A 15,782-nucleotide genomic window follows, 5' to 3' on the forward strand; every position below is an offset into this window, starting at 1 on the left:
CAACACGTCAATGTATGGCAAATGATACTCCCACAAAATGTTTATGCAATACATCAATGAATGACAAATGATACTTCCACAAACGTTCGTGCAACAAGTCTTTGAATGGCAAATGGTATTCCCACAAACAGTCATGCAACACAACAAAAGTTTTCCTTACACCATGGTTACCCAACAAACCAGTATATCCATCGCACACAAGCAACTTACGCATAAAACTAATAGGCACACAAAATCTATTCATTCTAAACAAGTACCAATCTAGTTTATAGAACTTACCAAAAGATGCATTCTCACATGTTCCATACACACTAGCAAAGTCATCATTATTAGCATGCAATTCCTTATCATATTCAAATCTCAACAATGTCGAATCTAAAATGAAGACAAGGACATACCTTCTTGCTAAAGCATCAACCACAAAATTTTTCATACCTTGTGTGTATTTGAATACATGAGGAAAAGTCCCAATACAATCCTCCCGCTTAGTATGCATTCTAGTCAACAACTTACCTTGTCCCTTTAAGTGTGTCAATGACTCTTGTTTTTCCAAGAAAGGTCGATTAAGAATTGTCGCACCTGGCATAAAATCAATGTAGTGTTCTATCTCCCTAATAGGTGGCAATCCACAAAAGACACCACTAGGAAACATGACCTCATATCCCTGCAACAAAGAGACAACAATACTAGGTAAACATACGTCAAGTCCGTTAGGATTAAGACTCGCCTTAGCACAAAAACTCACTTTTCTCTTTGTTTTTCTTTCACTTTCTTCACACTCTCTTTTCTTTCCACTCTCTTTTTCTTTTTCACTCTGTTTTTCATAATTACTTTTCAACTCATTCTCTCTTTTGCTTAAGGTTTTAGTCTCACCCTCTTCTTTTTTCTCTCTCATTTTTCTGTCTTTCTCCATTTCGGTCTCACTGTTTCTTTTCTTCTCAATCTCACCTTCACTCTTTCTTTTCAGCACAATCTCACTTTCACTGCCACCTTCACTCTTACTATTAAGCTCATTCTCACTTTTTCTTGAGGTTTCAGCCTCACCCAAATCTTTTCCCTTTGGTGGTTCGGTCTTCTCCTTTGCTACAACTTGATCATTTTTGTCCCACTTTGGTTTCCAAGAAGTACTAGAAACCAAAGTATACCTTGATGTACCCTTTCCAAAAAGCCGTCTCTCCACCTTCATAGCCATGTGCACCATGTCCTCTACCTCCTCATAATGTTGCAACTCAACTACATTGGCTATCTCCCTATTCAACCCCCTCAAAAATCTTGTCATCGTGGCCTCCCGATCCTCCACTACATTAGCCCGAATCATAGCCACCTCCATCTCCTTATGGTAGTCCTCTACACTCCTAGAACCCTGTATAAGATTTTGTAATTTTTGGTAGAGGTCTCTATAGTAGTGGCTAGGTACAAATCTCCGCCTCATGATAGCTTTCAACTCTCTCCATGTTTCTACAGGCCTCTCAAAATTCCTCCTCCTATTGGATACTAATTGATCCCACCAAATAATCGCATAATCAGTGAACTCAATTACAGCCAACTTCATCTTTTTCTCCTCAGAGTAATTATGACAATCAAACACCAACTCTATTATTTTCTCTCACTCTAAATAAACTTCAGGGTCAGTTCTACCTTGGAATGATGGTATTTTCATTTTGATGCTTCCAAGGTTCTTATCTACTCTATCTCGACCCCCTGAGTTTGCCCTAAGGCCTCTTCCATGCCTAACTCTTCTATGTCTACCCAATCCAACTTCAGATGTTAGCACTTCCTCATCCTCACCATACTCTCCATTCTCATACCCATTCTTAATATTAGGTTCATGTCGCCTCCTATCTTTCTCTGCTTGCAGATTTCTAACCATTGCTTCTTGATTATCCATGCTATTCCTCACTTCACCTAACACCAAGTTCAACTGCTCAAACTCATGTTGCATGGCATGCAACACAAAGGATGAGTTATCTACTCGCCCCCTTGGTGATGAGCTACTCCGATGAGACATTACAAGGTGCTGCGCAGAAGAATGTTAGTGGTAAAAAAGAAAACCTCACACACTCCCTTACGTGTTTCAACTCGAATAATGACACTCTACTCGTGTTTCACTCTTAATGGCTTTTTCCCGATAATAGTCCCACACTCTCTTGCCTTTTACCTCAATAGTTTTTCCACTCAAGTTCTTTCAGAACTAAATGAACTCAATCAAGACAAGGCAACCTTGTTTTATCCTAACTAGTAATTAGATTCAGGAAACAAGAACAAGAGAAACATGAAGGAATAAAAATGACACGAGAATCAATGAAGTTATACGAATGAAAGTAAGACAAGATACCAACTTGAGTGATGTATGCAGCAGCCCCTTTGATGATAAGGTTCAATCAACAAATTTCTTTCTTTCTCATTTTTGTAACTATGTAGTAACCTCTGAATATGCTACCTTTTTTTTTTCTTCTTCCTCTTCTCTCTTTTTTTTTTTTTTTTTAAAATTTTTTTTTTCTTTTCTTTTCTTTAATTCATCCACAAATAGCAATATTCAATTGTGAAAACCAACCAATTGAATTCAAACACACAAGCATCGACAATGAAGTAGAAGAGAATCAATGGAACGACACTCCAAGCAATTGACAAACTTAGAGATGCAGGAAAACCCTAGAATTTTGAAACCCTAGGTGATGCAAATTTCAGACAAACCCAAAACCCTAAGAATTTCGGCAGCCTACTTTTTGTTTCTATTTTTTTTTTTGGCAACTCTAGAACAATGAAGCCCTAGAATTAAATTTAAGGATGCTAAAATTAAAAGATAGAATCAGACCTGATTGGAAACCTTGCTCTGAATACCAAATGATATGAACCCGCGGGAATGAAATCCCTTGAACCCACAGTCAATTTGAAAACTCCCCAAGAAAGCCAAAATCAAGTCAATGGATGGAGAACCTAGACACGATGAGAACTCGTTTCAAGAACCTAGATTATATTAAAATCTAGACCCGTTGAAGAACCCGTCTCAAGAACCCAGATTACAAAGGAGGAACGCCACAAAGGTTGTGATTTACCTTTGATAAGTTCAAAAGTTCAATTAAGAACAAGAGGAGTAAAACTCAACTCACAATGAATAAATTCATCAACTTTCATAAACTTCATAATCTGATTAAAACGTGGCCACATAGAGTATTTCCCCATCTTCCAAAAGTGCCCCTGGATGAACAGTGCCGCGGCTACAGTACGGAGCTACAGTAACTCACTACAGTAACCCTAACCCTAGTTCAATAAAATAATAACTTTCCCAATATGCCCTTGCATAGGCATAAACCCAATTATTCTAAGCAAATAAAATAGGTCATTGAAATTAATTAAATAAGTTGAAAGTCTTCAAGTGTCCAAAGCCTATAAGTCTTGTTGTTGCCCTTTCCATAGTTCATCAAATGAATCAAAGCTGAATCTTCATCATTTAAGCTCTTGAACTTGTATTTGGCCAATCTAGAACATGCAACATATCTTTAAAACTAGGCCCACCTTGGTTCCCATCAACTGTGCTGTAATGGTGGCATGGCTTCGTGTGGATTAGGAAGAGAGTGTGTACTCTCGTGGCATAGTGTGGGATAAGGAGAGTATATGTAAAATATACCCTCCTGGTGTATTGTGGAATGGGGAAGAGTACGCGTTGAGTGTACTCTGTGTGGCTTAGCATAATGTGAAGGGAGTACACGTGGAGTGTACTCCATGTGGTGGAGTGATGCACCATATGGAGGGTATGCCATAGTGGTGATGTGGCGTAGAGTGTGTGAAGGGAGTGCACGTGTACTCCATGAGATGCAGCGATACACCATGTGGCGTGTCACAGAGATAAGGATGGTTGTGTAGTTGATGGGCGTAGAGCGTGGTGAGTCATGACGGGAACTGTGGAACAGTGACCCGAAGTAGTTGTGATGTCGCCTGTAGTATGAGTTGACAAGTTTCATCGTAATTAACTTATGGCTGGGAGTATGTGTGAAGTGGCAGAACAAGTGTAGGAGTGTGCAGCGAAAGCATGATTGGGGAATGTCACGAAGTGACATGGTTACTAGCAGTCGTGCTTATGATAGGTGAGGAGTTAGTGTAGAAATGGCACAGCAGAATCGTGACGAGATGTCACGATGTGATAGGAGTATGTGAGGAACCATACTCATGATGAGTTAGGAGTTGGCGTAGAAATGGTGTAACGGGATGTCAAGTGACGTGGCACGTTCACGGTGTAGCTTGTGAGTCGTCTCGAGCTATATGACGTGACGTAAGGCGTAGTGGTTAACGGAGTCTTGTCATGTTAAGTGTTGGGATGAACTATCATAAGGAACGAGTAGCATGAAGAGTCATGCTAGCCGGTTTAAGAGAAGGTCGGTATCGGAGTATGACGCTTGTCCTTACGAGCAGGTTATCAACGGTTTATATGTTGGTCTCAGGTGATAAAGGGGTAAGGTATAAGTGTAATCTGGTGAGACACATGTACCGGACAGATTCACCATATGTAATGGGTACTCTGTTCTAAGCACATTTACACGGTGCTTAAGCCTCAGAATTGGCTTAGAGCCGTGTGGCTTCTATGGATGGGAATGAAGATTTAGTATGGGATAAGATGCATGGAGGCAGTGACGGGTGTATTGTTAGGATTGGGATGCGTGATTCCATCGGTCGGAATCATGCATTGGAATGTGGTCAAAAAGAAGAGTAAGACGGAAGTCCTAGTGTCTTAACCCTAAGGTGAATCATGGGTTCACTTTAGTGGATGAGCACTCGAGATAAGAACGTCGAGTTTGGAAGAGATAAGTGGTCTCCGAAGGTCTTAGCATAGTAAAGGGTACGTAAGAGCATGGGATAGAAGGAGAGTGTTCCAAGTGAAGCATAGTTCTATTTCTAGTTTAAGTTGCTTATGCATTAGATAGAGAATGACATCAAGGTTATGTGTATGCATGTAGGTTACCATCTGACACGCACATGAATGGACTGCATGATATGAAAGTAGCATGGAGTCCAGTTAAGTATTACGTTCATACTCTTCTAGACTTTTCTAATATACACGAAAATGAAAACGAAACGCTTTTCTCTTTACGATGCCTTAAGAAACGATACGAAAGATGTTTTACAAAAACGTGCTAAGTATAAGTGTTCAAAGGTATACGTATGTACGGCCCCTACTTGGTAGCCCCTATTTACGCACCCAAAGTAATAATTGTATGCATGTGAATGGATGACTATACGCAATATCTATTGTATGTATTTTCTAAGAAAATCAATGAACTAATGTTTTACGGATGCCATGAAAAGATGATGTTTAAGCTCATGCTTCTAAAAGACGTTTTTCCATGAACGAACTGTTAAATGAAAAGGACTGAACTGAAAGAAATGACTGAAATGAAATGAACGTTTACTATATGAAAATACATAACGGCCACATGAATGAATGCAAAGGGTACCAATGAATGGCCAGATTGCAATGCCGGGTAAATAGTACTAGAAGTGCACCCAGTGCTACCCCTGACTGAAAAGGGATCTGCCGTGGCCACGGGCGGAGTCCAGGTCCAAAGAAAGACCGCTAACCCCAACACACGGGGCGTAACAGTATGTACCGACCAATGAAAGTGATAAGAAAGAATGCATGAATGCATGAAAGCATCAAACTCTTGAAGAAATGAAGGCACTGATGGGAGACACGTTTTACAAAAAGAAAGCCCCTTTTTAAAGAAAAATCTCATCCAATGATGTTTTCAAACGAATGCATGCATGCATGTACGTATAGTATGTATGGTATGATCAATGCATGAATGAAAACCTATGTTATTATATTTTAATTGTATGAAGTAATGCTTACGAGTCATTGACTCATTTTAGTTTTTATGTATGCCTCTCCCCCTACAGGAACCAAATGAGCAGTACGCGTCAGGACGGACACGGCCCAAGGGGAAGAGCACGGAAGTCTAGGCATAAGTTTTAATTGTATGAGAGGCCTTTTATTTTAAAGATTAATGTTTTCCGCTGTAAATCTCTTTTATTCTCAAAGCACATTTTATTTTATAACGTAGAGTCTTGCACCCTGGGTATAGAAGCAAAAAGTTTTAAATCAACGATAATTCCAGTCGTCCTTCCTAAAACCATTTTATAAAATTCTCACCACAAGGACGGGCATTACACATACTTCCGTTCATGACAATTAATATGCAATGCATCGTAGTATGCAATTAGCACTATGCAATAATCGCAACGGAATAAGGGTGATTAGTTATAACTTATACCAAAATGAACTAAAACATCCCAATAACATTAATATCCATCATAAGTTCAAACTTAAGGATAGAATTTACTTAATAGAAAATACTTAATCCAAGTTCCCCATAGCGTGGGGTGGTGGCTCAGCCAAACCGATTTCAACCAACTACCTTCTGACGATTAATCAGTTTGGTGTTTTGGTTTTGTTCTTGAAACTAAACTCATCCAAGGCTTGGTCTGGGTTCAAAGGGGTCTCATGAGGTGTTCAAAGACCATAGTCCTTGAGAAAAAGGCACAAAAAGATTAGGTTTAAGGGCAAAACAGTTCATGCACACAAAAGGCACACATGTGTGCCAATTGGTGTAATTTGGGGTTTGATATGTCATTTCTTCTAATGACATGTGTGGAGGTATATCTAGGGCCCTAATATGGTCTAAGAATGATGTAATTGAATAATGAAACAAGAAAATTTTAGATAAAAAAGGCTAAAAGATTAAGAAAGAAAATTAAGCTCTAAAATATGGTTTAAAGATCACAAATCATGGGTAAGGTGATTAATGATCTTAACCCAATTTCAAAACTTAATTTGGATACTTAGGGTATGACATGGGCTTGAGGAAACCCATGATATTGTGTATTGGGCTTTCAAATTGTAGAGTGAAATAGAACAAAACAAGGCTTTGGGCCTTGTGGGCTTAAAAGGGTCATGAGTGTGGGTTAATGGTTCATGGGCTTCTGGGTTTAAGTGAATGGGGGCCTTGTTTCCAAATTTTGAGGGATTAAAAGAGGCCTTAAAATCCACTAAAATGGGGTTTAAAAGGCTTTCCTTGACATAATTGGGCCTTATGTGAAATCTATACCAAGCTTGGCCCAAATGCCTTATGCCTTCCTTGTACTTGGGCTAAAGCTATCCTACTAAGTCTTGCACTTCTATGAGTCTTGTTTTAGGGATTCTAAGGCTTGGCCCATAAATGTCTTAAGCTCTAAAGGCCTTAATAAAATTACCTATGGCTTGCTTCTCTAATCCTCCATGCTTAATAATTTATGACACTAAGTGTCATGGTCTAAATAAATCTAACTATCAACATTGGAGTAATTAAATAAAATAAGCAAACAACATAATATAATAATAATAGTAATAAAAAAATAAAATAAAAATATTTAAAGCTCAAAATCATAAGCTTAATATAAGGGCGTTTAAAGTTTAATCCTAATGATTAATTAGGCGGGGTGTTACAAAATCCTATTCCATCCAACCATCTAAACTGTGCCAAAACAAAGAAGGTTTCAACCATAGTAAAACCTTAAATGGTTGGAATCCAATTGAAACCCCAAAAGTTGGGTTGAAACTGAAACCCTAAACGGTTTCCCCAAATCCTAAAGTTTGCCTCCAAACCCTATTTGATCTGATTTCTAGTATTGTGTTTAATCACTTGATTAAATCACTTACACATGCTATTAATTCCTCAAATTCATGTTATGACATCATTATCCACCCATTTAAACCTTAAAATTTGTTTGGGTCAAGAAAAATTAGATTTTAGTTTGATAGCATCTCAAACCCTAACAAAATCCTTTTTAAACCCTAAAAGACACCCACTTGTTTAAGGCCCACGAATTTTAGCCACATCAGTAAAACTTCTTAAGGAAGTTTTCCCCCACCCATGGCAGACCAACCTTTGTCCATGATAGCCCCAAATAGTCTCATGATGTGAGAGGAAAATTGTGATGCCCCCAGCCCCCACTTGAGATTGGACGGTGATTGAAGTGTCGGGACATGTAACATAAGGCTACATACCTCTCATACATGACAGATAAGATGTAATGCATCTATGTATACTAGCAGTATGCAATATATTTCGCAGTGAAAAATTTAAGTTCGTGTAAAACTAAGCAACACCTAAAGCAGCTGCATTAGCACATGGTACCATAAGACTAAACAAAACTCAAACATTGTCTTAACATAACCTGTTTTTCAAAAGTACCAGATAATATATTCATTGTCTCCCAAAATATAAGTACTGAAACTTTCTCCCAAAACAAAGGGGACCATTGCAAAAGGTTAAGTCTTAAAATCCAAAACATGTTTCCTTGCATAGGAAAAATGGTCCCTTTTCTTTTCTTTAAACTAGCCACGCTTCTTTCTCTTCTCCTTAACCTCTTTAGCTTGTCAATGAGCTACAATGCCTTGGTAATGAGTCGGTCGACGTTCTCTACCCTATCCAAAAAAAAAAGGGCTCCGTTGAGCTCTCTTTGCTCTTTGGTACCTCTTTGATGGTCGGAGGTACCGTCCTCTTGCGTTTCACCATGAGGGTGATCTTCTATACTTGTCACAACTTCTACCATTCTGTGTGGGGAATAGTAGTGGAAACTATCACAATGAGATTTTGAGAAGTCTCAACAAGTAAATATATAACATACAATAGTTAACATAAGCATACAAATGGCAAATGGCAAATCATGGAATGTGTGCATGGACATGTACTTGGTGTGACGCCCCCAAATCCCGCTTGGGATTGGACAGACATTTGAAACATCGAGACATGCAACACATGGTTACCTGCCCCCGTTCATGACATATAAGATGTAATGTTCCTAATATGCATCTAGCATTATGCAATATTCGCTGCGGATAATTTTTTTCTTTAGCAATACTATGCACCAAACTGAAATATCCCAAATACTTAAAGCATATTTCATACATAATGACATACTAAACAACTAAAATCACAACACTAGTCCAAAATGGCTGCGATCAAAAGAGTGCTGGAGATTGAACTCCACAAATATATGTAATAATATGAGGTAACTACTTTACTATCATCTATGTCGCATCGTCGCATCATCGCTTAGTCGACTGTTTCCAGTTGGTCGAATCTCGATTATTCTTCAAATCCTGTAACAAGATCTATCATTCGGGAGGAATGATAGTTGGGACTACTACAGTGAGATTTGATTACAAATTTCAGCAAGTTAACAAAAAAACCTACACACAGGTTAATGATGCATGCATGCATGGTAATAAAAGCATGAATGCATAATCAAAATTATAAGTAATCATAGCACAACTTGACATATAACATAACATAACTGACATAACTTAAACTGAAGCGTGAACTAAACTTGACTTGCTTAAACTGAACTGGACTTAAACTGAGACTTGACTTGACATGAACTTGATTTGAGAATTGACTTAACATGATCTTGGACTTGAATTTTGAAATTTAACTTGACATGAACTTGAACTTGAACTAAAACTTAGCTATACATGAACATGAACTGACTTCTTTACTTAACATGAACTTGGACTTGAGTTATGACAATCAAAACGATTCTGCCACTCGTTTTGTCAGGAATAGTGAACAATCAGAATGATTCCACCCAACATATTCCGTCAGAGATACTCAGACAATCATAATGATTCCATCATGAGTATTTTAAATGAGATACCTTAACAATCAGAATGATTATGCCAGGAGTATCTGTATAACTAAACTTGAACTGAATTCTTTACTTAACATGACTTGGACTTGAATTCTGACAATCAAAATGATTCCGCCAATCGTTTCGTTAAAAATAGTGAACAATCAGAATGATTCCACCCAACATATTCCGTCATAGATACTCAGACAATCAGAATGATTACATCGTGAGTATCCTCTACATAACTGACTTGAACATAACTCAAAAGATATGACTTACTTGAGATTAAAATATTTCGTAACATGGCATAACATGTAATAGACAACATACTTAACATGACATACTTGCAACAATGAATACTACATAACATGACATACATGTAACATACGACATACTTGCAATGTATAGCAATACGTGACATAATATCTTGTGTAACAGATGAATAATTCGTGACAGAATAAATTCTGTGTAATAGATAAATATGTAATGACTTGGCATGGCACATATGATAACATGCATACATACACATTAGTTCCCTTACTTAGCACTCATACACATTAAACTCATAGTAAGTTAAAAGCTAACTTACCTCGATCTTCGTGCTTCTAAACAAAACTCAAGTGCGATCACAAGAAACTAAAAGTAGTGATTTTTAAAAGTTAGAACTTAATCATTAACAATTAGGAATATGGAAAACTATTAACTTAGAGTAAAATTACCATTTTACCCTTTACATGTGAACAAATGACCATTTTACCCCTAACTTAAGAATTTTGCATCCTAACTCCAAAAATCACCAACCATTAACTGTTACAACCCAACATATTCCACCCAACATATTCCCTCATGTAACTTTTGTCCCAAGCTCAAATATCAATTCAGAAAAATTTAAAACTAAATACAACCATTAAAACTCTATAGGGCCGAAACTTACATAGGTTATTTCCCTTTATTTTTGTTGCAATTCTTTCAAATTTCAAGACTCATGATTAAACCAAAAATTTTCTTCTAATATACTCATAACATATTCTTAAGAATAATCATGTTTTGAATCATGAACAAAAGTGTAACACCCGGACCCAATCAAGCTCAATTTCTTTTTTATTTATTTATTTTGTTTTATTTTATTCTATTTTATTTTTAATCTATTTTTTTTCACACATTAACTTCCGCACGTTTTATTCTTTCCGTCTATTTTCTTTTTCCCCCTAGGTCTTCCTCTCGTCCACAGCATGCATGCACACACACGACTCAACCTTTCATCTGCACACATGTCTCTCTTATCTCTAGGGTTTTCGCATCATATTTATACGCACACAATAGCCATGCATAGAGAACGCCTTCGTTACGTTCACTACCGCTGCTAGCAACTCCTTCCCACACAAACAGCAGCCCACTTCCACCGTAAACAACCATCACCCAGGGCCCAAAGCCTCACCTAGGTTGGGTACTTACTACTTTTGACCTAATATATATATATATATATATATATATATATATATATATATATATATATATATATGGAAGGTAGGTTTAACCTAATGTTTTCGGGTGATATGTTTTATTTTTTTGGGGTTTATGTTTAAATGAGTTTTGCTTTAAGTTTCAATAAATATTATATTTGTATTTTAATAATATTGTTAATTAAAGGAAGTAAACCTATTTTTTTAAGAGAGTAGTTTTCATGACTTATTTTATGGAAATTTTAGTAACCAATGTATTCTTTTTATTTCTAAAATGTTGCTGGTATTTTTAAATATTTTGAATATTAATTTTTATTGAGTTTTATATTTATTTTACTACTTGCTTGATTAAATTCTTATTCGGTATGAATTCGATTAAGTGGATATTGATGGTTTTGGGAAAATGAGGGTATTTTGGAAATTATGAGAATTTTAGGTTTTGAGGAATTAAATAGATTATTTTAGAAGCTTGAAATTAAATATAGAAATATGAGATTAATTGAAAATTTACGAGAATTACGTGATTATTCTATAGGTGACGATTAATTATTGTTCAACATTTTGAAGGAAATTCCGAAAAAGCTAAGTCCAGGTAAGATGGTTCCTATGCTAGACTTTCCATTAAAATAAAATAAGCTGAGGTTGAATTTTTCGGAAAATATACATATTTGGTTATGAAAAGAAAGTTGAACTACCTCAGTTATTTGTTCTGCATTGTTCATGAGATTCTGTTTAAGAAGAAAGTATTTTCTGTCATGACTGATGTAGACATGAGCTTATTTTTTACATTCTGTTTCTAAGCTTTGAAAAAGAAAGGGAATATGAAATTTGTGCATAAATTATGTTGTGATATGATTTTGTTCTGTTATGAAGATTTTGTTCAGTACTCTGTTTGGATAAGACGTGATTTCTGAAAACCTTTGGCATGACTCTCTGATTCTGAATTTGATTATGTTTTCGCTCTGTTCAGTTACGGCACTGCCACGGGTGATAATAGTGGCATACGGCCCAATCACTGGTTACAATAGTGGATACGGCCCAACCACAGGTAATAATAGTGGATATGGCCCAACCACGAGTTATAATAGTGGATACCGCCCAACCACGGGTAATAATAGTGGATACGGCCCTACCACGGGTTATAGTAGTGGTCTCTGTTTTGAGTGTACACCTTGGTGACAGAGTGATTTATGTTCTGCTTGGCTATCTGCAGATGCACAACCCTACCACGGGGGTTAAACATGGCCTATGTTCTGATATGATGTTCTGATGATGATGATGATCATTTATGCTATGCCAAATGATATTTTTTAATGAAATTATTTATGAATTTTCGCTCTGATATTTTGATAACATGTTCTGCTTCCGCACTCTGAAAAGGAAAATGTTTTGTTCTGCATTCTGATATCTGTAAATGCTCATATTTACACACTAGTATATGTCCTCTGCTTACTGAGTTATTGATAACTCACCCCTTATTTCTATATATTTTTCAAATAATTTTAATGGTTCAACTGGAGAACAAAAGGAAAAAGTTTAGCAAGGTGTGATGATCGTACTAGAATAAATGTCTGAGGGTACAGATGCTAATTTGAGAGCCGTAGTTAGTAAACTTATTTATTTTTCGGGTATTTTGATTTAATGAGTTGAGAATATTTTTGAGTTTTTGGAGAATTTCTAATTTATGTTATTGATAATTTCTTTATTGTCCCCATGGAAGAACTTAGATATTTGGATTGATTAAATGGATTAATATTTTATGAGATTTTTTAGATTTTATAATTGTGTTATTTAATTGATATTAGGTAATAAGGGCTAACTCTCCGGACCTTCGGGATCGGGGTGTTACAAAAGTCATCAAAATCACTAAAACCATACTTGAACTCTTTGGTTTTTCCTCTAAGTTCAAAACAAATTTTTGTTTCTAATTTGTTTTGATCAACCTCTTGATCCATGACTTATAAAGATATGATCTTCAAACCAAAACATCACATGGTTTAAAAAAAAGGTCCCAAAACAGATCCAAGTTTCAAACTCAAGATCACATGGTTAAACATTAACCAAAACATAAATTTAGCCAAGAACATCATCACGTTAGCCTAACCGAATATCTCCTTGCATAAAATTTCATATCTTTGAAACTAACATCAAATATCTTCAAAATAAAATTCTAACATGTATATAAGAGGTTTAGAATCTTCCAATAAAAATATCAAAGTCATTGGAATAAGATTAAACCATAAAAGATTTAAACTTTCTCAAAACAGAAATTGTTTTTCCTCTTCCAGTTTCTAAGTTTCTAGATCTAAAAAAATGTTTAACCAAAACTTTTAATCATGCAACAATTCCTCAACCCATAATCATATACACATGTTAAAAGTACTCCATAAAATTTTCAGACCAAGATCTATCATTAGCTTGGTCAAAAACTCCAAAATATAACTCCAGTTTATCCCCTAGAATGACCTTTCTAGGGTCTAAATAACTTTTTACCAATCAAATGATCTCCAAATGGAATAAATAAGGTATCCAAGTAAACTAGACTCCAAAAGGAACAACTTTTGTGAAGGGAACTTTGCGAGAAAATACTAACAAAAGCTTTGAATCAGGCATGCAAAAGAGATAAGAAAATTTATCCGAGAGTGTCTTTTGTGTTCTATTAAGGAAAAGTGTAAATGAGGGTTATTTTTCATGAGAAGTGGACTGGAGAGACTCTTACACAAGTTATGGAAAGTGATAGGAATGAAATAAAGCTTGTGTGTTGGCCTTTTCTTCCCATTACAATAAACCAAAAATCAGCTCAAGATCTTTTCTCAAGGTGGAGTGTAAAGTGAAAGCATGAGGTGGCCCTTTAGCTTTGTACTTCAAGAACTTTATAGGCCCTTCTTGGTAAAGATCTGGCCATCCAAGTGGGGGTGCAAAACTTAGCCAAAATGTAATGCTAATACGGTTAAATTCGTGGACCTTAATGGGCAACCGAATGGGCCTAAATTTTGGAGTTTTAAGAGGGTTTGGGTTGCTATCAAGCCCAAATCCAATATCACTTGACCCAATCAATTTTTCAAGGTTAACAAGGTTAGATAATGATGTTCTAACACAAATTTGAAGGATTAATAGATTGTGGAAGTATTTTAATCAAGCGATTAAACACAATGCTAGAAACTTATTCATTTAGGTTTTGGAAGTCAACTTTATGGTTTTGATAAAACCATTTAGGATTTCGATTTCAACCATACTTTTGGGTTCTCTGTTGGACTCCAACCATATAGGATTTCACTAGAGTGGAAATCATCTTTGGTTTGGCATAATTTAATTGGTCAGATAAAATAAAGTTTTTGCTTAGGTGGCATGATCTCACATATTAATTCCTTCAAATCCATCAAGCGTTCCTCATGGTGCCAAGTGTCTAATACTATTCACTAAGTGTGGCTAATATCTTGCCAAGTGTCCAAATAAAACATCTCTAATCTAATTTGGACATTTCACACTATGATTTTGAAACACTATAATTAGTGCGCTTACCAAAGTTACTATTCACTCCGAAAAAATGAATCATAAACTTTGCATTAAAAATTCATGAATATTCATATTAACTTACAGTGAAAATCATTTACCGAAATTCAATCTCAAAGTGCTCCTAAAAATAATTTCATAGTTTCAAACAGGTGTTTCGTCCGAAAATATGAAAATAGACTTATTGCGCCATAAAATCCTAAATAAACAACTGAGTCTAATGGCGCAGACCATAACACATTCTGAAACTTATAACTACTCAAATAATTAGAATCTTACTTATGGCACCATAGTGAGTGATAATACTGATTATATTGACAGACTAAGACCTATGCGACTGGTCGATTAGTGAAAACTTATGGAATTTTCACGAAATTCCTAAAATCAATAGAAATTCCACCTTTGAATTTCTAGCAAGCTGTTACACTTGGCATATGACTTGACCAAAAACTTGACTTATGCGCTTGATGTGAGCTCATGGCCTTGTTCATTTCATATAACTTGACTTATGTGCTTGATGTTACATCTTTGATAACATTTTCATGTTGATCTTTACACATTCATATTATATCACTTCATGTGAGCTCATGGCCTTGTTCATTTCATATAACATATGGTGGACACATCATGGCTCCCCTATACACTGCGTGTTCTTGCTAGTTACTACACCACCAACGGTTCTTACATCGTGGTGAATACGTCTTATTCATATACATTATAACATGACAATATTTTGTCGATTTATTTGCTTTAGTCATGGCACCCACTAGCGTTAGGTGCTTCCTTGCTCCGGCATCCTTTCCAAAAAGATCAATTCGAGGTACGCCGATTATTCTTTGTCGACCTAAGGGTTACCACTCTATTCTTAAGTACTCTAGAGTGGACAGAGGAATTCCACTAGGACATTCCTCTATCCTAGCATTTGGAGTCGTGATAAAGCATGTACTTGACTTTCAAAATGACTATTATTCACCAAAATGCATGTGACATGAGACTTAAGACATACTTTTCCTTACACATGACATATAACATATGAAATGTCGTGTATGCAAAAACAAGCATAACACAATTGGTTCATGGCATGGTAACATATGAGCATGGCCTGATGCATGGACAAAATCTAAAGCTAATACACATGGAACA

This window comes from Juglans regia, chromosome 12 (assembly GCF_001411555.2).
Source record: "Juglans regia cultivar Chandler chromosome 12, Walnut 2.0, whole genome shotgun sequence".
NCBI classification, from domain to species: domain Eukaryota; kingdom Viridiplantae; phylum Streptophyta; class Magnoliopsida; order Fagales; family Juglandaceae; genus Juglans; species Juglans regia.